Source organism: Astatotilapia calliptera, chromosome 3 (genome assembly GCF_964374335.1).
Source record: "Astatotilapia calliptera chromosome 3, fAstCal68.1, whole genome shotgun sequence".
Lineage (NCBI taxonomy): Eukaryota > Metazoa > Chordata > Actinopteri > Cichliformes > Cichlidae > Astatotilapia > Astatotilapia calliptera.
This window is the reverse complement of record NC_137424.1, coordinates 13,367,277-13,392,605: the sequence shown is the minus strand read 5'-3', so window position 1 is coordinate 13,392,605 and position 25,329 is coordinate 13,367,277. Positions and strand designations below refer to the sequence as shown.

The window sequence follows — 25,329 nt, the reverse complement described above, 5'->3', positions numbered from 1 at the left end:
TTGACATAATTGTAGTGTATTGGCTGTATTGGATTGAACAGAAGTTTGAATTAATTTCTGAGGAATTCTACAGTAAATCTGGCTGAAATTTGGCACAAAGGTACAGTAGGTGTCCCAGAGGAGGAATGTGTTGAAAGTTGTACCTCAACTACTAAGGGTGATTTCTAAGGAATTTCTGACATTTCCATAATTGTATTGGCTGTATTGGGCTGTTTCATTGTAATTTGTGTGCGCGCATGCGTGCACGTGTGCGCCGGTATAGGCTTTCAATCGGCATATGAAGCGAAAAGGCGGTACCGTAAAGACTGGTGTAAAAGCGCAAGGAAATGTATGCGGCGGATAAGTGGCGGCTGGCTTGACTGCGGCTCACAAATGACGGCTCACTTTACCGCGGTGACAAACAAACAACATTTTCGGTGCGAGCACCATGTACCGACCTGTAAAAGCAGGTGAAGAGCAGAGTAAGCAAGACACGATGCGTCTCTGCTTTCCTCCAGAACGTGTCTGAGGAAGCAGCGGAAGGTGGGCTCCACTTACTGCACCCCGAAACCCCGGAGCAAGCACCAAAGTTCCGCCCTCACTGCTTTCTAACATAAAATGAATCCCTGTTAAATGGATTTTCTATCCTCTTAAAGAAACTGAAAATAAATACATATAGCAATGAAAAATGTCCCGTTACATGAGTGTTTTACACAAAATAATATTAATGTGGTCATTCCCTCACAGGGGTGCCACAACTACACTGCTGTTTTGACAGAGACACAGTGTGTTTATCTAACTTGGCTGAAGCCAAAGTTCTCCAGACAAATTCAGTCTGTTTCTGCCAAGTGTGAACTCACTGGATGAGCGCCAGATACACAGAATCAAAAAGGGATAAATTACTTTTCTTATGTCATGTTCCCGTCACAAACTGGCTCAAGGAGAGGGGAAGCAGGAGTCCACAGATGAAATGTTCCTATAAATAAAGTGGAATTTATTCAAACTTTACCAAAACTTCAACACATCAAATACAAGCAGTTCAGCAGGGAGTGGATGTGTGTTGCATGTGCCAGGTGGATGCAGAGAGAGGCCAGGGCCACGTTCAAACCTGAACACGCTGCACAGTGTTTTGTTCCATTTGTTAGGGATGAATGAAATGCTTCCTTGAAAGGATGTGTGCAGTCACCAGTGGGCGTGGAAGCATGTGCGCCCTCATTTGGTGGGTGTGCAAGAAAAGTCATCCTGTCACACAGCAATGCCTACATAAATCACACCACTCTGCTTAAAATAATAATGTTTAGTGAAGCAGGTGAAGCAAAGGGCTGCTTTTAATAGGCTGGGAGACCCAGGTGTGCTGCTTTAGCTGCTGAGCCTCTTATGACAGAACAGCGGAGAGTGGTAAGAAGGGAGGAGGGGGTCTGGCTGTGTTTGTGAACGATAGATGGTGTAACTCTGGGCATTTCTCTATCAAAGAGACGCTATGCTGTAAGGACACTGAGCTGCTAGCGGTTAGCATGAGACCGTACTATCTACCACGAGAGTTTACACACGTGATTATGATAGCTGTGTATGTCCCGCCCTCTGCTAACGCTGCAGCAGCCTGTGAGGTCCTGCACACTGTAACCAGCAGACTCCAAACACAGCACCCTCAGGCCCTTTTCCTGATCTCTGGGGACTTTAAAGATGATGTAACCATTTAATTATGGTTACATAATTAATTATGTAATTAATTATGCAAAATGCAAAACGCTCAGCTGTGTCTCCAATCAAAGCTCTGTAACTTCAGAGGTGATGTTCATATGTTGACTAATGGTTTTCTTTCATTTTTGATGTACTGCAGAATATTTGTATAAAATCCAGGCCAGGAAAATCTCCTTCATGTGTTTCTGTGTTTTGTCTTCAGCTACGTTGACACAAAGGCCTCTGCTGTGACGCTCACACCTTTGATAAAGTCTGGAGAGTGTCAGCTTCCTGTTTATAGATACAAAAATATGTAATGTTGTGAACTCTGGCCGCAGCGGCGCAAGAAAAAGGAGAATTACGGGAAGCACTCACAACAGATAAAATCAAAATAGCAAAGTAAAGTACGATAAAATAAAAAACAACAAAAGAACAACACAATATACTTCCCCGTACTGTTACTGCTAACCTCTGTTAACCTAGTAACTCTTACCTTCTAACTGACAGCTGGTCAATAAACGAGCTCCATAAACGCTCCATATTGACCTTTACATGGAATATAAAGGGAAAAGAAGAAACACAGTGCTGTGTCAGCGTTAGACATATAGATATATCCTTGCTTTTAATACATTTGAAGGTGGGTGGGAGAGGTGCTTCTCCGCGTAGTCTACGGTCTCTTTGGGATCGGTAAAGCTTTTCCTCACATCACCATGGGTCACTAACAGCTTTGCAGGGTATAGCAGTCTGTACCTGACGCCGGTCATCCCACGTAGTCTTCCTCTCATATTTGCAAATGCGGCTCTGCGTTTCCAACAGAGGGAGGGAAATCTGGGAGGATGTTTATTTTAAAAACCCTTATACATCAGGTTCTTGTTCTCTGCATCTTTCAGCAGAATTTCCTCACCAATGTGGTAGTAGTGCAATCTCAAGATGATGGGCCGAGGAAGATGACTTTGTTTGGGACGCTGGCGATTCGCTCTATGTGCTCGATCGATGAGTGGCTTCTCCTCGAGAGATAGCGCCTCCGCCAACAGGTGTGAACCAACTCAGTCATCTTGGGTCCCTCTGTGCCTTCTGGTATTCCTGCAGTTCTTAAATTATTCCTCCTGGAGTGCCTCAAGACCTCCACATCTCTCATCTAACTTCTTTAACTCCGCAGACAAACGCTCCACAGTGGCCTGGAGAGTGGCGATGGTGTCAGAGTGGTTCGAGGCACAGTCCTGCAGTTCAGTCAAAGTGTTATCATGCCTGGCCACGTCGCTTTTTATGTCCGAAATTGAGGGCTGGATGCTCTGGTTCAAGGATGATATCTCGCCTCCTATGGTGGTAGAAATCTCTAATATGCAAGTGTCCAGTGCTAGTTAGTTAGTTCTAGTTCTAGTGGTTAGTGGGGCTTTATTTGATGATTCTAGTGTGTGTTACATTGTTGTCATATTGTTGAGTCGCAGAGCTGCACAGTGTTACAGTTTCTGTAGAGTCTGGTATAAGGAACTCAGATCCCTCTGTGAATAATGTTCACTGAAACTGATCTGTAGTTAATGAACTAGTCAGGATTTACACTAGAGAATGTTTCTGCCATTACATGGCCTGTATTTGTAGAGCGCTTTACTCGTCCCTAAGGACCCCAAAGTGCTTTTTTGCCCAAGGACACAACGACCGAGACTGTCCAAGCCGGGGCTCGAACCGGCAACCTTCCGATTACAAGACGAGCTGTCAACTCTTGAGCCACGATCGGCCCACATATTGTTGTCTTTTGTTGCAGACACCAAGTGTTGAGATCCTGTCTCAACCTCCTACATTCTTCCAGCAGGTTACACATTATTTTTTGTATTTGGAATCAAATATATGTGTCAGTTGGGCCTAGTGCAGGGGTCAGCAACCTTTAACACCCAAAGAGCCTTTTGGACCCGGTTTCCACGCAAAGGGTCAGGGTTCGGGAAAACACTGGGAGCCGCAAATACTTTGTGACATCTAAAATGAAGATAACACTGTGTATATTGTTTTTACCTTTATGCTTTGTGTGAACAACTACAGTGTGTTGCTTATGAAATCCATGAAGTGCTACAGAGAAAATTACATTTTATTTATGTAATGAACACATTTTGAGCTCTTAAAGAAACATAACAAAGGAAAGCTGAACTACAAGGATCCATGTAGCAAACACAAACTGTTATATCGCCTTTGGGCTTTTGGAGCCTTGACCTGACTTTTAAAAAAATAATTGGAAAAAAGCTCTATGCTGCTACAAAATGAAAAATAGATATTTGCAAAATTCTGCCTAAGTATGTATTTTACCTGGTTACTGCGTGTGGTGGGCGTGGTCTGCAGCGCCGCTGCAGGGGAGGCGGACGCACCTGAGCGGCACCCGCAATCACGCTTTAACGTCTGTGCTCTCTCTGCTGTTGTTGGTGTGTGTCGGGCTGTGAGCTGCAAAGCTACAGCCGGTGTTCCAGATCAACTGGCGTTTAGATCAACTGGCGTTGGTCGAACAGATGTGTGGCAGTCTTGCGTTTCAGTAGCTCCTACCAACAAACCAGCAAAAAAACGCCAAATGTGTCATCTGTGACACTTGTGAGGTTATCTCAAACACACTCCATCAGTCTTGATGCTGTTGAACAACAAAATGTTTAAAATGTGGCGAGTTTACCTGGTGATATCCTCATTCGCAACGCGATCGCGAAAACAGCAAACAATTAACACCACGCGATGTTGTTCACAGGACAGCAAGAGTAAACGATCGGGAGACCCTTGTCGTCGTTATCGTTCCCCTCGCACGGTTTATTTCTCCGGTTTCAGCGTTTTTGCTCCACAACTAAAGCGAGCAGTTTACTTTGTGCACTAACATGGACTCGAGTCAACCAGCGCCACCTCTGGCCAAGTGCCACAGCCTACAGCCAGATCAACCTGTGACACACATCTGCACCACGTTTGATTTCGTTTCTTGCACATTTGTACCTTTCAATTGTGTCTGTTTGTGCGTCATGCAAATGAACCTTTGAAAAGAATGAAATGACACCAATATTTCACTAGTGTTGTAACATCACATGTCGTTAGCATAGTCTGTCTGTGTCTTTTCACTGAGAAAAAACATTTTAGAGTTGGTTGTTATATACAGTCTGTATAAGTGTGGTGAATCTAATAAACATTTGTAAGGAGATGGCAGTCACTGTGAATGTACAGCAGGTGAATAGTAATAAACAGTCAGACAATGACTCTGACAATCTCATTCAATCTTGCAGACTGAATGCACCTTCTGTGGAAAGTGGTACCACACAGTGTGTGTGGACTTTCCCTGTGCAGAAGGCGACTACAAATGTTGTGGGTGCTAAATAAACAGTAAGAAGTGATCCCTGTTGTCTTTGCTTACTGATTGTTTTTAGTGTTGACAATCCACATTGCTGCCATTGCATCTTTCAACATGTTTGTGGGTAGATTTGAATGTACCAGGGGTAAGTGCAGCCACTCAGCCTCTACTCAATGTCATCATAGCAGCAGGTGAAGATGTGTCACAAGTTAATCTAGTAGTGGGCTATGGTATTTGGCCACAGATGGCAGCAGTGGACTGACCTCCATTTGAAACTGCTCTAGCTGCTGTGTGATAGTGGATCTGCTACAAATTGAAGATCATGTTGAAGAACAAAAAAATGACATTGATTTTGTTGCGGGTCATTTAGATCCGTACTGTGTAAATCCACTCAGGATTGTTCAAAAACTGCAATGAAACAATAGCAACTTTATTTCCCATCAGATAAACATGTAGAAGACAGACATACAACAGTTAGACTTTCCATAACTATTTTAGGAACAATTTGGTTTTTCGTTCTTACAAACACATTTCTTTTGAACTTTCCCAATGTTCTCAGTTTTTCAATGCTCAACATTTTCAATTTTGTCCACATGATGGACAGAATGTAACGGTGTGCTTTCTGCAGATGTGCTTCTTGCATTTCTCACAATACGTGCTTGTTTTAAAACAGGAATCTTCCTAACTAAGATTTAAAACAAAAGATTGCGTCTCCTCCAGTCTCACAAACAGATGACAAACCAAGCGTCACACCTGAGTCACTGACTATATATCTAACTACCAACTCACCAGCCATGTTGATGAACTGCCTATATTGGCTGGAAATATTAATTTCCAGAGAAAGGACACAGGCAGATGATGCTTACAGGATGTGATGTGACGACACTAATGAAATATCGATGTGTCATATTTGTCCAAGGTGTATTTCATTGTTATGGGAAAAGAGAATATTAAAATCATGATGACCAATTGGAGTGGTGATGTCTATGACTTTGTGTATATAATTTGGAATTTTGTACAAATGTAGGCCAATAAGGAATATATGATATCATTTCATTCATTTCAAAGGTTTATTTGCATGATTCACAGACAGACACAATTGAAAGGTACAAATGTGTTGTGCAAGAAACGAAAGCAAACGTGGTGCAGATGTGTGTCACAGGCTGATCTGGCTGTAGGCTGTGGCACTTGGCCAGAGGTGGCGCTGGTTGACTCGAGTCCATGTTAGTGCACAAAGTAAACTGCTCGCTTTAGTTGTGAAGCAAAAACGCTGAATTCGGTGAAATAAACCGTGCGAGCGGAACGATAACGACGACAAGGGTCTCCCGATCGTTTACTCTTGCTGTCCTGTGAACAACATCGGCGTGGTGTTAATTGTTTGCTGTTTTCGCGATCGCGTCGCGCATGAGGATATCACCAGGTAAACTCGCCACATTTTTAAACATTTTGTTGTTCAACAGCATCAAGACTGACGGAGTGTGTTTGAGATAACCTCACAAGTGTCACAGATGACACATTTGGCGTTTTTTTGCTGGTTTGTCGGTAGGAGCTACTGAAACGCAAGACTGCCACACATCTGTTCGACCAACGCCAGTTGATCTAAACGCCAGTTGATCTGGAACACCGGCTGTGTGCGCACAGCAACCGTGTGTGTAAAGTGGTCAATAAAGAGATGCTGAAAAGCGCGTTCATGCAAGCATCGTCGGGTCTGCCGTGATATGTTTACAGCGGGACTTCTGCTCCTGAACCTCTGCGCACAGCGTCTGCAGGTAAGGTAACTTTATTTATACCCAAAGGCAAGGTAAATTTGCTTTACAGAAAAATGACAGCATTTGACATCCCTTTAAAAACACACATACCTAGTAAATATATAAAACTCACTGTGACACATACTTTAATATTTCGAATCAAAAACAGTTCTTATTTAATTCAGTGACAGCAACCGGGACAAAGCTATTTTTATAACGCTTTGTCCTGCATCTCGGAAATAGAAACCTCCGTCCTGAGGGAAGAAGCTGAAATTCACCCCTTAGAGGATGGGAACCATTTTTAAGGATTGATAAAGCCATCCTCTGTACCTGCTCAGAGTACAGGAAGCCTAAACAAGACTGTGGCTCACCTATCAGACGACTGAACCATCTCACTCTCTGATTCAGAGAGTTTTTTTCTGTGACAGAGGTCTGACCGAACCATGGCACCAAACAAAAGGATAAAACAGACTCAATAAAAGAACGATAAAACAAAGTTAACATTTTTTGGTCAATGTGGAAATGAAGTTTCCTAAGGCAACAAAGGTGCTGGTGACCAGGGACGTGCAGAGAGGTTTAAAGGGGCGGGTGCTCAAAGTTAAAAAGGGGCACATTGAACCAGGCTGAATAACAACAACACACATTCATCAAGAATCTAATATGGGAAGGGCAGGGCTGTGTTGATCTGAGACTGTAGACATTAAAAAGTCCATAGGAGAGATGGTAGCTGATTAAACAAGTGTCATGAGATAATAACAAAATGCAAAGATTGGTGACAGCGCTTGGAACCATAAGGCAACAAAAAACTGAGAAATAATTTAGGCTCTGCCTGTGAATCACTCTTTGCTTCTCTTCTTCCTTCCTTCCCATCATTTCATATATCACTCTCCACTTGCTGTCTATCTGAGAACAAGGCACAACTTGCTATTGCAATAAACTATAATCTAATTATCCACACCTAACAACTCTTGCACTTAATCTATAATAAAATGATGACAGAAAAATGTTATAGCCCTGCCTTTAGTAGCCTCACACAGCTCCTGTTGTTTCCTCCTCATGTCCTTACCAGCCATGTCTGCACAATGTTATATCATGAGTAATATTTTTTTTAAATCCAGCTAAATAAAACACACACATGCACACACAGTGACATTTTAGACCTTCTTCAGAATACTGTATATACTATGGGCATCCTTACATTATTATTCATTACTAGAGCTACAATAATAAAGCAATGAGGAGGGGGAAGTAATAAATATGAAATAATGTATTTATGATGATTCCATTTGTTTCACTATCCACTCTGTGCAGGGGCAAAGCTTATTACATTTTTAAACTGTAGAGATACAATCATTTTACTGCTGTAAAATCCAAATTTTGTCTTATTTAAAATATAAATCTAATATAATCTGCTTCTTAATGTATGTGCTTTAAAATACACCGTGTGTTTTTTAATATATTATAATTATAATAATTATTATGTGGACATGCATATTAGATCGTTTTTAGTGAAATATAATCCCTCCAGAAAGGCAGGAAAAGCCCTGTAACTTGCTTTAAAACTAAATATGTTCCCTAAAACGGTGACAGAGCTACAGACCCATGACAGCCTTACACAGGTAGCCAGCAGCTATGACCAGCACTACTTGTGCAGTTAATAAAAGGACAGGTAATGTTTGTCACGCTGTTGCACACACAGCACGCTCGTTTGTTTCAGTTCGTCAGTTGCAACAAGACAGCTTACCAACGTGTACGTAATAAGCTAATACTCCTGTGTGCTACACACTACAGTGTGCGCTGTACACCTACTTACTGGTTTTGTTGCATCAGTCTGTGTTTCTCCTACAGCTCCGGACCGCAAAAAATGCGCGTGCTCTTTGTGAGCTCGTTCCCGGCTCGTAACCAGCGCGTTCTGCCGTCGAGGGCGATCATTGGTTAAATGTGATCATGTGACTGATGCAAGCCAGATCCTTTTATTTAGCAAAACTATGATTAATAGTTAAATATTATTGTTGAGGGGCACAGACAGGACTCCGCACGCACACACACACATAAAAAAAAAATTAATTAATTAATTAATTAAAAAAATTTAAAAGTTGCCTCAACAAAAGGGCACTTTGGGCACTCATCAGGATAGGGGCGGGTGCTCAAGCCCCTCTAGCCCCCCCCTCTGCACGTCCCTGCTGGTGACCCTTTTTACAAACTGATTTGCAATTTTGATCAAAGTTCAGTTTTTCATTTATTATGGTCCCAAGATATTTATATGATTGTACTTGCTCTATTTTCTGACCTTTAATTAAAGTGACTCCGTGCCCATTTTGTTCTTTCCTAAAATCAACAACCATGTCTTTTGTTTTAGATATGTTCAGCTGGAGATAAGACTCCTCCCACCACTGAACAAAGTCATCAATGACTGGGCCGTGGTTAGTTTCACCCTCTTTCAGTAAGCTGACAATAACAGAGTCATCTGCATATTTAATAATGACCCTGTTTTCATGTCTGCCCTGACACATGTTTGTATAGAGAGTGAATAATAAGGGTGATAGGACGCAGCCTTGAGGAGAACCTGTGGAGGAGAACACTGGGTCAGACAGAACCCCATTTATTCTCACTCTTTGTGACCTGTCAGTTAGAAAATCTAAAATCCAGCCCAGCAGGTTTTTCCTGATTTCAAACTGTTCTAAAAGTCTTTTAATTAAAATATGGGGCTGTGTTGTATTAAAAGCCGAAGAAAAATCAATGAAAAGAAGTCTTGCAAAAGTCCCTTTACTCTCTACATGTTTAAGAATCAGATTTAGTAAAGTCAAAAGTGCGTCCTCCACTCCTCTGTTGGGCCTGTATGCAAACTGCATTGGATCCAGCTGACCTTCAGTCTCTTCATAATCACATTTCTGAGGATTTTTTCAAAGACTTTTATTACAACTGAAGTGAGGCAACAGGCCTGAAGTCGTTTAGGTTTAGGGACAGGAACCACGACTGCTTCTTTGCAAAGAGAGGGCACATGTTGTGTTTGCAAGGATTTGTTAAAAATAACCTGAAATATAGGCCTGAGTTCATCAGCACAAGATTTAATGAGCGTGTTTTTTTTAACACAGTTCACGGTGGAGAACAGCTGCTGACATAATGTGGATCCGAAGATCCATAACTGGCCTACCTGGGGCTGAAAGTCTCCATAAATGCAGGCGTTTCGGCGGCTACACCGGCTTCCACGAGTGTGACGCTTATTTTGAGAAAATAATAGAATATAAATTTATTGTTATATTTCAATATCACAATAATCTTCCAATGTAGAACTACAAGTTAAAAAAGAACTAACATAAATCAAATCCACTTCAGCTAAATACTTCTCATTTATTTCCATCTTACATGCTGTGACTGCAGCCATTCCCACATCTCTGTGAATGGGACTCATGGACATGGATCAGTGGTTGTTGATCAATGGTCCTGAGAATCTGCATAATTAAGATGAAGGAACGGAGCTCCCAGCCCATCGTTCCTGCAGCTGCAGGTTTCAGTCTTTATGCAAATGTCCTGTTTGTAAGACTGAAACCTGCAGCTGAGACTGAAGACGTCACCTGATGATGACGACACGTTTCTCCCACAAAACGCTGCGTCCAGATGAACAGAACCAACAGACTCACTTTCCTGGATGATTGAGATGCATCAAGACTTCATTGTGTGTTACTTCTCATTCAGCACAGACACATTATTCCTGTTAGGTCATGTCAGCTGTCACTCAGTACAACTGTGAACAACACAAACTTCTCTTCAATGTGTCACAGAAACACTAAGTGTGAGAGCCTGTATGACACACAGGACAGACTGTAAGCTCTGCTGGCTGCACAGCACTTTGTAGCAGTTTTCCAACATGTCCTCCACCCATGATGTCAGTGGTGGGACCCCAGTCACAGCACTCAGCACCACCTCCTTTAAATGTATTTTATACCAGTTACTCCCGTTACTTGGTGCAACGCTTCTTAAATGTGTTTTTGCAGGATAAAACGCAGCAGGTGGTGTAGAGAGGACGTCAGCTGACGGAGCAGAGGGAGGCAGACTGTGGATAAATGACAGAGTGAGAGGAGAGCAACCATGACAGAAGCACAGGTGTGGCAGATAGAAGTGGCTTTATAGACTCTTATTGTCAGTCCTCGTGCATGCTGTGGAAATAAGTGTCTGTGTCATGAGGTGACATGTGAGCTTATCTTTGGTCAATAAAGCTGAACGACCAGTTTTCACTTTGCTTGTTACGCTTGTTTAGTGACGTCTGGGTTTCTGTGGAGCCCGAATTTTGATGAGTTCTGGTGAAATCATCTGAGATCATCTGAGCATCGGTGAAGAGTCAGCAGAGAAAGTGTGGGACAGAAGTTTGCTTTGGACACATGGACTGAAATCAAAAAGGAACAAACAGGATTTCCAATGGACAGTATGGAGAAGTGAAAGTACACAAAGGCTGTGCTGGAACACGTGTGTTACACTTTTTGACAGCTGAGAACAAAACACAATATTTTGCATCATCTCTGCAGTGTCTCTTCTTTCCTCTGCTGTTGTGCTTTTAGCTCCAAACTGTTTCAAATGGTTTGTCAGCAAGCTGACCTCTGACCTCTGCAGTACTAACTCCTGACCCGTACAAAGAGCGGGCGTTTCTGACCTTTGACCTGCAGCTGTATGTCTCTCAGTCTCAGTTCTTCTCTCCGTCACTGATGGAGCAGGTGTAGTTGCTGCTGACAGTCAGTCGTTTGTTTTCTCAGAGTGAGGCTGAAGTCTGAACTGTTCAGAGCATCAGGTCTCATCAACGTGCGCTGCTGTAACGCCGCTTTGTCCTCTGAGATCACCAGGTATGAAACCTGAGTGCTGACAGAGCAGCATGTTCCCCCTCATTCACCTCCACCACCACAGCCAAGGCATGCTGGGAAACTGAGGACACACAGACCTGGTAATAATAAGACTGTCCTCAGCTGCACACAGCTCGAAGATGAACAAACTGAAGTAAATACAAATTAGAGTTACGATAGATTGAAATCTTGTAATCAGAGCTAATTCTTAGTGAAACTCTCACAACATCATATCATGATCCTGGGTTAGTGTCTCAGTCTCAGATCACAACATCAGCACAGGCTTGGCTTGGGTGAGGTATTGAGTGGTTCTTGTCCATGACAGCTGCAGGTACAGTGCCATCAGCCATGCTGAACCACATGTCTGCCCAGGAACATTAGTGTGGCTGAGTCTCATGTAAACATTGTGCTAAAGTGGTGGGAAAGTGGCTGCAAGCTGGCTGCACTGTGTCCAATACTCTCAGTATGATATCCACAAACCTCTGAGTGTCACAGAGTGGGCCTGTGCTCAGCTCACTGTGCCCCATTCAATTCTACTTGCATAGTTTTACAAGTAAAATTAAATATACAAGTTGCTCAATGATAAGTTATTGTAGTAACAACTAAGTCCATGGTCATTATTTGTTAATAGTAGCTTAAAGCTTCTGCACCAATCATGGAGCACCAGGTTTAGAGCATGTGGATCTACAAAAGTAAGTCCCAGTAAGATGGGCTGAGCCTTACATACTAGAAGAAACATGTCATTCCCAGCAGATGAAGCGCCCTTTAAAGCAGGATCTCACTTTAAACCTAAAGAACTTGCTATGAGCATGCAGTGCATTCATGGTTATTACTCATACGATTGTGGGGAGCTAATAAAGTGCAACTATCACATTACATTTTATTATTAAATTGTTGTTAACAATCCCTTCACTTCTGCTTATCTAATTCATGGTTGCAGGATGGCTGACAGCTTCCATTAGGCAGGAGGTAATGTCCATTCTGGCCACAGTGCAACCCACAATGTGTAACTGACACTGTTATATTGCATTATGTCACATTGTTACATCTTTTTAATAAATGATGACAGTCAGCTGAATTTGCTGCCCCCTTGGTGGAGGACATCAGGATCAGCTGCTCCATCACAAACACCACAGAAGAACAACACTGGATCAGATTATCTGGATGTGTTTGACAGGGACAGTGTTCATGTTCATGGACATCAGGACAAAAACAGACGATGGAAACCTGCCAGATTTGAGCTAAACTGCTCATTTCCATGTGTAGTCCCTGGGAGGTCACATGACCAACAAAGACACACAAGCTGTGTCCCAAAACGTCGGCTGCATCCTCCGGAGGCCGCATTTGAAGGCCGATGACGTCACAGCCAGGCGACGAAGGCTGTCCCGATTCCTCGACTCCTTCAAATGCGTCCTTCATTCCCCCGAGTTTGAAGGATGGGTCGGGTGTGTCCTTCGTGGCCCACCATATCCCAGAATTCATAGCGCGGCCCAGCCAAATTTCAGCTGCCAACAATGGCGGCCGCTACTAAGTTTTAAAATTTAACGAGGGAGCACTATTTACTTACAATGAATTCCTTACACTATATAATTTTCCCGTCAGTGTTGGGGAATTCTCAATGGTGCTTGGTGCCATACCCTCAGGGACTTTAATGTTATATAAAAACACTGACAGCTCAATATCTGCCTCAGTCACTCTCCCTGATCCAGCTGAGTCAGCAGTGGGAAAAATCTGCTTTTCACAGGAACTTGGTAACAGCAATAAGAGAAGACGTAGTTTATTCCAAGAAGATATCATGTCTCTCCCATATATAGAATATCTTACTGGAACCGACATGTTCCAGATATCACCTGGAAGACAGTCTGGATGATCCCATAAATATCTAATTGTGAACAAGGTGAAGGAAATCTCATATAAAATTCTTCATAAATGTGACCCAGCCAGTCACTATATGGTAACATTTAAAAGAGACATAAAAAGTAATTGAACTTTCTGTGGGGATCATCCAGAAACTGTGGCACATCTCTTTTGGTTCCTCTACACAGAGATTCTGGAAGAATTTAGCAGTTTTGTTATTGTCCATATTTTAAGGGAGTTTTCTTTACGATGGGAAAATGTTTTATTCTGTTTCTTTAAGTTCCCCAGGAAGAATGATAAATGTTTTTTTATAAAAAAAATTGTTAATAATTTTAGCTATTTTATATCCATAAATGTAAGTTTATTAATAAAACACCATATTTCTGCCTTTTTATAAGGATATGAATTGTACATACAATCAATTTCAGACTCAACCAACAAAAAGCCTCTCAGAACAATATTTATATGTTGATTTTTTTCGCCTACTCATATCATAATTTTTTACTCCTGGTTCTGTATGTTCATGTTCTGTTCTTTTGTAAACTTCATCTGTTTGTATGTTGTATACTCAGTGTGTTTCAATAAAGTTCGATTTAAAAAAAGGTACGTTCTAAACGAAGCTTCAGACGTCACTGATCACGTGACTCTGGCCAAACGAATCAAGCCTCGACACGGTGCTTCTGAAGCAGCGCGTTGATCTTTCTGACACACGCACCGGAGCGTCAGCTTCAAGCGGACCATCACTACGTCTCACATCTAAAGGTGTCAAGGTAACTTTGAACTGAGTTCAGTCAATCTGGAGTTTTTCCAAGTTTTCTGTTGCTCTCTGTGAGAGAAGAGCGTTAAAGGCGGGGCTCTCCAGAGTCCAGCAAAACAGGAAACCACAGCTGGGTGTGTGTAAGTGTGCAAACCAATAGAATGCATCGTGGTGGGGGGGGCATCACGGGGAAGAAAACAAATGAAATAATCGGTGTCACTACCCGATCCGTACCGGAAACCCGATCGGTACCCCGCATGCGCAAATCTTACGTCACTTCCTCTCTTTGCCAACATTGCGACATTCAATATATTTAAATGATACGGTTAGCGCCCAGTTAGCTCCTAGCATTTCTCAACAGCTCTGCCTCCTTTTCGACTGCCCGGGACATTTAAACAATGGATAATCCGTATACAAACAAATTCATGCTTTTCTCCTCAACAGAGAGCGTCCCCCGATTGAGCAACAGCGCCGTAAAATAAGAAGAATGGCGCCTAATTACAGAGTTAATAATACAGACTTTGTAATATCTCGCGTCTAGATTCATCAGCCAGATTAAGTGTTTACTGACAATTGACAGTGATAGCGCACATCATCATCACTATTCCAACAATCCTCTCCTCACAGACGAGCATAAACACACTCGACTATCACTAAATCAGATTTAACACACGTTTGTAATGACGCTAATTCAGTTTATAATAGGGTTTATTCGCTCGGTCAGCAGGTGGCGGTATCCTCGTACACTGGGGAGTAAACTGCCATTAAACGAACAGAAGAAGAAGAAAACATCTGCACATGCGCGGTACGGATCGGGTAGACCCGATTTGTACGGTCAGACTTTACACATGCGCAGTAAGGATCGGAGAGTCCTGATCCATAACTTTCTTTTTATTTTTTGTTTTTGTCTACATTGTACTGAAATGCTTCATTATTGCAAACATTTTAAGATATACTTGTTATTCTTAACATCTTAACAGATACTCTGACCCATAACTATCGTAAAACGCTACGACCGGAAGTAGAAACCTTTCGCGCATGCGGGGTACCGATCGGGTTTCCGGTACGGATCGGGTAGTGACAATCGGTCGTACCCATGCTTCCCCGACGTCATGCCAGCGCATATTGGGAAATTCGTAGGCACCGATCGGTTTTCTATCAGCCATTTGCTGGGAGTAAGGGCGCCCTCCATTTGCGAGGTGCGCCTGCTGCTGGCAGCACAGGGAGGAGAGGGCGGGGAGTCTCTGGCTGGCTGGAGCGGCATCTAATAACCAACTCGCAAAACAAAATAAAAACAACAAACAGCTATTATGATACAGACTTATAATCTGCACTGATGTTTTTTCTAAATTCTATAAAGTGAGCGCGAGAGGCCTCGGTGCGCCTGCGCGCTGCTGAAGTCAAAGTAAACTTTATTGTCATCTCCGCTACAGACAGTCCAGCATATAGAGAGACGAGACGACGACGAGGCTGCAGTTAACGGTGCAAGTAAACAAACAATAAATATAAGAAGAGTAAGAAAATAAATCTACACTTTAGGACTCGGGGTAAAGGATCAATAACAATTTAAATTTATAATTTACAGTTTGATGATTTAAAGTCTCACACAACCCGTCAAAAGGGGCGGGGCCGGCTGCTTCCAAGTAGAGCACATTTCATTTATAATGATGTAAATCCAAGCCCATCATGGATTCACGATCTGAATCCTGGGTTGTGTGAAATCCCAGAAATCAACCTTAGACAAAGTGAATCTGTGAACTAAGGTCTGTTAGGTTAATTGTGCTGATCCTCGGGTTGGGGGATTTGTGTTTGTACTGGAGAGCAAAATTCAAACCAATGGAAGATGGACAACAAAAGTTCAAAGCCATCAGGTGCTCAGGTTAGAAAAAAGAGAAAAGATGCAGGTAAGCAGACGTGTGATTGGATAATGGCAGCTCATCCTGAACCAATCAGACTAAACGCCAAACAATACATTATGTTACAGATTTTAATATTAATTAGTCATTGTTACTTGTTGATTTGTCCTTTTCTCATTGTGTGACGAATTATGACGACTGTTTGGTAGCTGTTATTGTCTCTCTCTTCATGTGTGTTTCTCTGGTGAAACAATAGTTTTGTGTTAATGTTAGGGCTGCACGATTTTGCATAAAATGAGAATCACGATTTTTTGGCTTAGAATTGAGATCATGATTCTCTCATAACAATAAATAAACATAAAACAACAAATGTCTCACGTTTTGTCGTTGCAGCAAAATGTTGTAGTGCTTGAAATTCCGTCTCCACCGTTGCTCGACGCTGCGTGTACAGAGCAGGTAGTGCAACAATAGAAAAATAGTTGCGGGACGGCACTGTGTAGCGTTTGTCTAGGGTGTTGATCGTTTTCCTAAATCCCTCGTTTTGCACAGTGTTGATGGAGCCATATCTTTGGTCAGGTGATAAGTGATAGCCTCCGTAATGTCTTTGTGCCTGCGGGAGTTCGACGTGTATAGGGAAGCGCTGTATAAGGTTCCCGTTATTGATGTTTGGGTGGTTGACCGGGACGGATTTTCTCCTGTCACTTTCTCGTCATCCCTGACGTGCTCTCCGTTGTTTTTTCCCTGCTAGTTTTAGCATCACACGGCACAGCTTCTGTATCATGTGGTATAAGGCTCCGCCCTTGTCATTTGTTGAGCAGGAAGAGTGAGCGCTTGTTTTCATGCAGAGTACGTCCCGGAACAAAATGCGGAACAATCGTCGTCGTCTTTTTTTTTTTTTTTTTTTTTTTAAATCGTTGTCATTTGGAAATGAGATCGCACAGAAGTATGAATCGAGATCGCGATTTTCTAACAATTAATCGTGCAGCCCTAGTTAATGTACAATCCTTAATATGTTTGTGTGTGTGTGTGTGTGTGTGTGTGTGTGTGTGTGTAAAGTTCCACAATACACGTGGAACTTTACACACACATTTGTTTTTTTGTATCTTGCAAATAAACCTTTAAAATAAATAAAATTTTATTATGTATTTATTTTTGGCCTACGTCAGTAAGAAATGCCAAATTATATACACAAAGTTACAGGAATCACCACTCCTGTTATTCATGATGATTTCAATAACATCACATAATAACATGTAACATCCTGTAAGCACAGTCTGCCTGTGTCTTTTCTCTGCAAATGAACATTTTCAGCCAATATAGGTAATACATCAACATGGCTGCCGTGGCTGAGTTAGGAATATTTATAATGTCATTTCCAAAACTTGCATATGATCTGCAATTGGTAGCAGATCTACTGACTGTCACAGAGCAGCTGGCGCAGTCTCAAATGCAGGTCAGTCCACTGCTGCCACCTGTGGCCAAGTGCCATAGCTACTGCTGGATGAACTCGTGACACATCTGCACCTGTTTCTATGAACACATTGAGTCTGAGTGGCTGCACTTACACTGGTGCATTCAAACATATTGAAAGATGCCAGCAATGTGGATTGTCAAGACTCAAACCAACCATTGAGCAAAGACAGCAGGGATCACTTGTTTCTGTTTGTTATACAGCCAGATTTACTCGTGACACACATGTGCAGCTGCTTTATCACCTATTCTGAATTTGTTTCAAGCACAATACATTTGTTACACATGTTGGGATATTGTGTTTGTTTTAAATGTTATATCCCTATGTGGTATGTGACTTGTGTTGCCATGACGCCAGGTCTCTCTTGGAAATGAGATTTTTAATCTCAATGAGATTTATTTTTTACCTGGATAAATAAAGGACTAATTTGTAACTTTCAGTGTTTTCCGGTCTTCCAAAAGAAAAAAAAAAACCTTCAACTACATGACATGCAGTTGTGTATTTGTTTTCACCTGATCATACACTTGAAGTTTTACAAATCACCACATCTTTAGAGAATATCATTTCAGTCTCAGACAATCTCGTTTCTCTTACAGAGGTTGAATGCACCTTCTGCGGATGGCGGTACCACACAGTGTGCGTGGACTTCCCCTGCACAGAAGGCAAATGCTGTGAATGCTAAATAAACAGAAACAAATGATCCCTGTTGTCTTTGCTTGATGATTGGTTTGAGTCTTGACAATCCACATTGCTGGCGTTGCATCTTTCAATGCCAGCAATGGCAGGTATCAGTGCTCAAACCTTTTGTGTTTGTTTCCAACAAGTTGCCCACCTCGGGAAACAAAAATGTGTTCTTTTACTTGTCAGATGAACATATGAGACACTTTGACTCTTCAGTGCAGTGTGGAGCCTAACAAAGATCTGTTTTGTGTCCCAGCTGATCAGCAGGAGGAGGAGAGTCTGACGGAGCAGCAGAGGAACATTTTCAGCTACTTGGACTCAGCTCAGCCACTACAGAGGAAACAATGAGCTCAACACAGAAGGTGACAGACAGAGCAGGACCATATGACCAAAGATATTTATCACCATATACATTTGAACATTTGCCATAACGATGTAGCTGACGATATAATTGACACGAGACTAAATACTTTACAGCTCCACAACTTTATTAAAAACCCATCAATGTATTTTCACTGAAACAAGCAGCTGTTGTTTATGTGCATGTTAGGAAAAATATTCTAAAACACTTCTTCAGTAAAGACTCAGAGAAGAGAAACACACAGAAGTTCTTGCTAGAAAGGGCAGTCTCAGAGACTCGCGCTGAGCTTTGCCCTGGTCTTCATTTTTATACGTGTGTGTATACTGACTACTAAATACAATTTCCTCTTGACATTCCCTCCTGTTGTCAGTAAAACTTGAAGTGAGATACCAGTTTGTAACATCTTGTTGTACATTTTCTGTCACATCGTCATTAATCACACAAAGTCTTCATGTTCCAACAGGCCAAAGTTATCATCATTATTTGTCACAACTGTATATGCAGCACCAGTAGAAAATATTACGCGGTTAATCATGAGTTTTATACATGGCAATATACACGTTACAAAGACACAAAATAAAAGTAAAAATATCCCAACTCCGATGAGTAGTGTTTTTAGCACCTGTAACCAGGAGCCAGTGTAGAGCCAAGAAAACCAGTCACTTGTATCACTTACATAGTCCTGATTTTGGGCCTGCTGGATCTGTGTCCAAACATTCAGGGCGTCAGTCATGTTTGATGAATGTGCGTCTTCTTTATGTAAATGCAGAATGTGTTGTTGAAGAGGACACAAAGTCCCCTTTCTCTGCTAGTATCATAGAGTAATTCTTCCCTGAGAGCTGGTCCAGGAACATATATAGTGTGGGGTATGTTGCCGTGCTGGGTAGATGGGAACAGACATAATAGTCTGTATTTGCCGATTCTGCTTTTGTTCTGTCGTGGATATAACGGTACCAGGCATTGTTCATCCACGGATGAATGTGGTCTTGCGTCATATCCCTTAGGGGAGAGTTGTCGTGTGTCCATCTTCTCTGCCTTCCTCCTGGTTCAGCTGTTTCCGGCACCAGCTGGGGTCCTGTAAAGGTGAGTGTCGTAGTCAAGGTAACCAAGAGGGTCCACCTCCCCATGGTTGCACACAGGTCCGTCATGCCTCGCACTTGGTTGCCCTAGAGTTGATCAGAGGCTGGAGGTTGAAGTGCGAGCTTACCCTACGGGGGCTCAATCAGCACTCCCCCCTCACCACTGAAACAACCAAGTGTGAGATTTCTCTATTGTGCTGTCTTGAGGGTGCCGGGGTTTCCTGGGACCTCGACCTCTTTGCAGTGGCTCTGATAAATCCAGGAGTGTCTCTCCGCTATTTTGCAGGCAGTTGAAATGGTCAGAAGCACTTGAATTGGCCTCTATCAACCCCCCATCGCCTCACTTCAGGCCTTTATCTGCTGTTGCGATCCCAGCAGCCTTCAGAGTGTCATCGTATGCACAGTATAGTGGCACAGCATTAGGTGTTGTTCATAGGAAACTGCTGTCATCACCACCATAGCTTCTGGTTCCTGTGCTTTCACAGAATCATGATGCCATCCTTAGATTCCCTCTGCGCTGTCGATGGAGCTTGGCACGCTCTCTCCATCCCTCGAGTTTTCATATTCCAACGTGTGGGAAGTCTTCTCTTGATCTCCTGGAAGCTCAGTAGCACAGCTCTCTGTGTGATGTCCGCTGTGCTGAAGATGATCTCTGATCCTCCTGAAGCCTCTCTCCTGGCCTCAGCTCCCATCTTGTGGACGATCCTCTCAGCCACTCCTTCTCGTCATGGCACCTCACGACATCTACAAATTAAAAAAAAACAACACTCCTCTCGCCACACGGCTTTCGCCATGTGTTAACTCCCCAATGAGACATGCACAAGAATGTTGCACAGCCTCAAAACATTAATCAGCAGTCACATGTTAAGCTTGTTTAACTCCCAGCTCCACCTGGAGCCTGTAAACAAATCTGTTAAATCAAACTTCACATTTGCAACCAACTATAGATCATGAGAGTGATAAAGTATTCAGCATCACAGAGACAAGTATCATTGCAGTTTTATTCTAAACTCATTAAACTCCTACTTTTTCCCATAATTTGTTCCAAATCATTTAACATCTCAACGTCATTCCACATTGTAATCAGTGACTTTACTTAAGTTTGTTACTCACCATGAGCCCAATAGTGTGGTCAGATAATGAGCTCCATGTAACTATTCTGTAACCACTGCACATCTGTTAAATCGTCACTTGTCTGTCTGTGCTGAATCCTTTACAAGCACTCTAAAAGAAAAACAAACATTAGCCAAACACACAGTTCGTCCTGGTTGACAGGTGTCGGCCATCCACATTCCAGAGGTGCCATAAAAACACAATAAAGTTAGCCATTCCTAGCTGTGGAAAGAATGTCATTCACATATAAACCCAGAAATCCTGTAGTAGAAAAACATTAACTAATCCTCTTATAAATCACATGATCAAACACATGATTAACCATCTGCTGTAAAAAGAAATGTAAATGTTAGCGCTGCGCAGGTGTATACACTCTTCCTCACAGTAATCTCTGTGAGCAACACAAGGTAGTGAATGACACACACATGGTAAATTTACAGACAGAGAAAATGGCATTTAAAAGGTTAAATCGTCATGCAACCTCGAATGTTGCTGTCATCTTTCTGCTCCTGTAACAAAAAACACAAATTCATCCACCCTTTTGTCCTGTCTAGGTGGAGGTTAACCTTGAGTCGTGGTCAAGTCCTGTCAGCTTTTACCAGTCAGTCAGTCAGTTTGTTTTTTATTTCCATTCATTCATTCATTCATTCTTTCTTTGCTGATAGTGGAACCTGTCGTCGCATTTAGTTTCCACTTCCAGCAAAATGACGTCATTTCAAAAGAAAAAAAAGAACTTTTAGATCAGATTACCTCGCTGAATCCTTTTTAGGCCGGGACTCTCATTTAAATAATTGTCCCAAATAAGTGGCTTTCTCCAGAGTCCATTTTAATGTGGAGAAACTCACTTGTAACGGTTTTCTCGACAGGTCGTATAGCACTTTTAATTCCCGACGTGCAGATCTGCTTAAAGAAAAAAAAGAATCAGTGGCTGTTCAAAAAAAATGAAAAATAACAGAGGTTATCAAACAAAACTTTTAATTCACTGTGAAAGTATCAAAATAAAAAGGCCTTGTTAAGTCATGACACAAGCTCCTCATCTCAGGAGGGTAACTCATACCATTAGCATGGTTCATCATACCATCATACTAAGTGGCAGGCTCGACTTCACAACAAAAGAAGAATCATCAGCTAGATTCACTCCAAACCAACCATCAGCTGCACAACACACAACATAAGCCTAATGTCTTATTAGCTATGAGTTTACAGTTTTTCTCAAATGCTAAAACACATGTCACAAACGTTACCACCAGGTCCCCCAATGTCCAAACACAACACCCTTCACTAAAGCCACATAAACACAACCACACCTTCCCACTGCAAAACTCAAACTCTCACACCAAGAGAGCAGCTCGAAGCTGTCAAAACTGTAAACACTATACACAGCATTACACACTACAGCAAAACAATTGAAAACACAATGCTCAATTTGTGAGAAGGTTCTTTGGTTCATAACTGCCAATGCATATTTTTAGAAACTGTACAGTAACGGATCGTCATAGAACCCTGCAGAGGATTAGGCATTTAGATTTGTGAGTTTCACATGAAGACTATAAATCTATAAAAACATCCTGCATGTACGTACACTGCTGTAACACAACTCAATGCAAAAACAGAATCTATCGCACACAACAGCACTCTCGGAAAAATGATCAGGGTGTGAAGTCTTTTTTATTGTCTACACAGTCTTTTTACAGTATTACACACAGTCACTGTGCGGCATCATGTCGCCGAGCTGCATTGGGCCACATCACCTCATCCACATCACAGGCTATATTGTCCCTTGCTAGGCACCGTGGGAAAAACGCCCTGGAATGGCGAATCCATCCCTGGAAGGCCTCCACTGGGATGTCAGCACAGGCCAGCTCCATTGCCCGTACGAGGTTCTCTCTTGTGTATGGCTGTCTGTCATGCACCTTCCATCTCCATGATGAGAAGAACTCCTCTATAGGGTTCAGGAAAGGGGAGTAGGGTGGCAGACAGACGTTTAAAAAGTGGTCACTGTTGGTGGTAAACCACTCTCTGATCTGGTGTGTTTTGTGGAAGCGGACGTTGTCCCAAATGATCACATACATGTGATGTGCTAGCCTAGGATGTTGTTGTTGACGGTCCAGGAGGATATCTTTTAGCTCCTCTAGGAAGGTGAGGAGACGTTGGGTGTTGTAAGACCCAAGGACAGCATGCCGGTGGACAAGCCCCTCCGTACCCATAGCTGCACAAAGAGTAATATTACCCCCCCGTTGGCCAGGAACCTCAGTGATGGCTCCTCGGCCAATGATGTTACGGCCTCTTCGCCTTCGTTTCTGGAGGTTGAAGCCAGCCTCATCCAGGAAGAGGTACTCATGGGGTCTGGCCATCGCGTCCAACTGCAATATCCTCTGTGAACATGGAAAAGCGTACAGGTGTTCAGAACGGTCAATCAGGTAGCACAGTATTGTCCAGAAGTAATGTAGGCCACTAAGCAACACAGTATGTCCACTAACTGTACTGTGGACATGGATGTATACTTACTTGCACATACTCGTAACGTTGTGCTATGTGTCGCGCAGAGTTGCGCTCAAAGGGAACCCTGTAGACCTGTTTCATCCTCATCTGTTGGCGCCGGAGAACTCGGTCTATTGTGGACACGCTGACAGCATCAATGTTCTCAAAGTTTACATTACCTGCAATGACTTTGTCTCTGATCTCTCGGAGTGTAATGCAGTTGTTCTCACGGACCATATCTGCAATGAGGGTTTCTTGTGCCGCTGTGAATATGGCAACCCTCCCACCTCTATGTGGCATTCTTTCAGCTCTAAAGAAAGAAACATGTGTTGTCAATTGACTGATTTATATGTAAAACTACATGTAAAGTAACAGACCACTTTCACAGGCCTGTAAAACGGTAGTGTGACAAAGAAAGCAATAGCGTACTATACCTGTTGTGTTGTCTAAATGCCTTGATAATGGTGGCCACGGTGAACCTACTCAGGTTTGGATGTACTCTTCGTCCCGCTTCAGCCATTGTCATGCCATGGACAATGACATGATCAATTACTGTTGCTCGCATATCATCTGTTATGATGGTGCGAGGTTGTCTTCTTCTCCCACCTGGACCTTCTCCTCTCTCTTGTTGGCCTCCTTCTCTTCCTCCTCTACTCCGAACTCCTCTTCTTCTTAGGCCTTCACCTCTTCCTCCTCTGATCTCAACCCCTCTTCCTCTTTGGCCTGCAGCTCTTCTCCTTCCGCACGCTCGAATGCCTTCATCCATTGTGATTGTTTGGCATCTTCACCAAACTATGCTTTTATAGGTGGGGTCACATCATTAGCAACAGGTGTCTTCAGTTTTGAGTCGTTGTGTGTAGTGACTGACGCCAGGTGTGTTCCCTGTGTTCACAGATTGGTGACTGTGGCAAGCATTTTGCATCACATGGAGTTTCATTTGAGAATATGAGCAGAGTTGTTTTGCAACATGTGTTTTAGCAAGGAAAAATGTGTTTAGATTTATGAGTACAGAGGGTTGTGTTTTGTGACTTGTGTCTTCATGTGACATGTGTTTATGGTACTGGAATATGGTGGCTACATTTCGTAAATGTGTTTAGACTACTGGGCCCTATTTCAGAAAGCTGGTTTAGTGCAAACTCTGAGTAAGTATACCCCGAGTTAACGAAAACTCTGGGTTTTCGGTTTCACAAAGCGAGTTTAGATTAATCCTGAGTGAGTCACTATGACGACGCACTCCGTGAAGCTAACCTGCCCCCTAGCAGGTTTACTTCAACTAACCCTGACTTTCTCCGCCTCTTTGTCGGAAACCTGACTGTAGGAAGTGTCAGACATGGCGTGCCCCTTCCTTGAAGAGCATGTAGATGTTGAAGCCCAAATTCTCCGCAGAGCTCTCCGCCGGGAGAGAGTGATTAGAGCGCGTTTGGACATTTTATCATTTCCTGATGATTTTCTGTGTGAACGTTACAGTTTTTCAGCACAATCTATAATTTATTTGAATAACATCCTCAGGTCTAATATTGCTCATGTGACACATCGCGGACATTCTCTCAGTTCTATACATATTATTTGTATTATTTGACGCTGAGCACGTTTCCAAGGCTACCGTCTGTCGGGCAGTCAGGAATGTTACAGTTGCACTGAAACGTCTCCTGCACTCGTTTGTGGTGTTCCCCGGTCACAGACCCACAAGATTTATCAAAGAGGGATTCCACAAAATTGCAGGTATCAGGATGAACAAAACTTAATTCATGATGTGGTGATACTTGAACTACTACTTAAAATTTACATTTATTTTCAGGGTTCCCAGGCGTGATTGGCTGTATAGATGGCACTCACATTCCAATCATTGCTCCTTCAGTAAATGAAGGAGACTATGTGAACAGGAAGTCTTTCCACAGCATTAATGTACAGGTACATAGTTCCCTGTAGCATTTAAAACTATATGTGATGCTGCCAACATTATCACAAATGTGGAAGCCAAGTGGCCAGGCTCTGTTCATGACTCACAAATTTTTTGTGAATGTACACTGAGCACAAAATTTGGACATGGTGAGTTGAAAATACTTTAAAATATATAAAGACCAATTGCTTCAGGGACATTTGAACTGAAGTGTATCTTTCTGTCTTAGG

The 25,329-nt window shown here is 42.5% G+C and overlaps 1 long non-coding RNA gene and 1 pseudogene across 2 annotated transcripts in view; one reads left to right on the top strand and one right to left on the bottom strand.

The window, feature by feature from the left end:
* The window catches only part of LOC145425145 (NACHT, LRR and PYD domains-containing protein 12-like), a 363,340-nt pseudogene that overhangs the window by 102,463 nt on the left and 235,548 nt on the right, over nucleotides 1-25,329 (bottom strand). The gene's annotated exons all lie outside the window — the stretch shown is intronic.
* On the top strand, nucleotides 14,015-18,519 carry LOC145425181 (uncharacterized). The gene is made up of 2 exons (XR_013905841.1): nucleotides 14,015-14,170; nucleotides 18,422-18,519. It is a non-coding gene; the product is annotated as an uncharacterized LOC145425181 (long non-coding RNA).